Below are 624 nucleotides of genomic sequence, written 5' to 3'. Positions count from 1 at the left end.
CCCCTCCACACCCCCACACCCCTCCTCCTTTCAAAACAACCGCCACCACCGCAGAAGCACTGAGATCCTTTTAACTCTGGAAGCCTCGCACACATTCACTAAAGACACAAACATTTGTTGTTGCTCAGGCTGAGGAAATCAACACATGCAGGTACACTCAGAAAATCACAAGGCTGGATGTGTGCTTCTTTATAAAATACCTCTTCTTGAAGGTAAACTGTGATAATTAGCACTCAGTAAGTTTATAATAAGCAGGACTGATACATAATGTTTCACTCTGAGGTTATAGTAGCCTTAAATTTAGTGAAAAGGACAAAGTCTCGACTCTGACTGGCCAATATTTTCATTACATAATGATAGACAAATAATAAGCATCTAATCAAAAACACTATGTTCTTCTGAAGCTGCTTTAACTACAAACTGATACGTGGAAGATGTAAATTTAACAGCTGTTTGAGTTTATGAGATTCTAACAGTTCAGCCACATTGAGCAAAATTAACACAATTTCAATGTATTACGGTATTAAAACCACATTATTAAAAATGCATCACGATTTATTTGCTGCATAGCTCGTCAGGTGACTCTGGATAAAGACATACATACATACATATACTGTATATACA

This window comes from Austrofundulus limnaeus, unplaced genomic scaffold, assembly GCF_001266775.1.
Source record: "Austrofundulus limnaeus strain Quisiro unplaced genomic scaffold, Austrofundulus_limnaeus-1.0 Scaffold808, whole genome shotgun sequence".
Classification (NCBI taxonomy): Eukaryota; Metazoa; Chordata; class Actinopteri; order Cyprinodontiformes; family Rivulidae; genus Austrofundulus; species Austrofundulus limnaeus.
The sequence above is the reverse complement of the archived record's forward strand: the minus strand, read 5'-3'. Positions refer to the sequence as shown.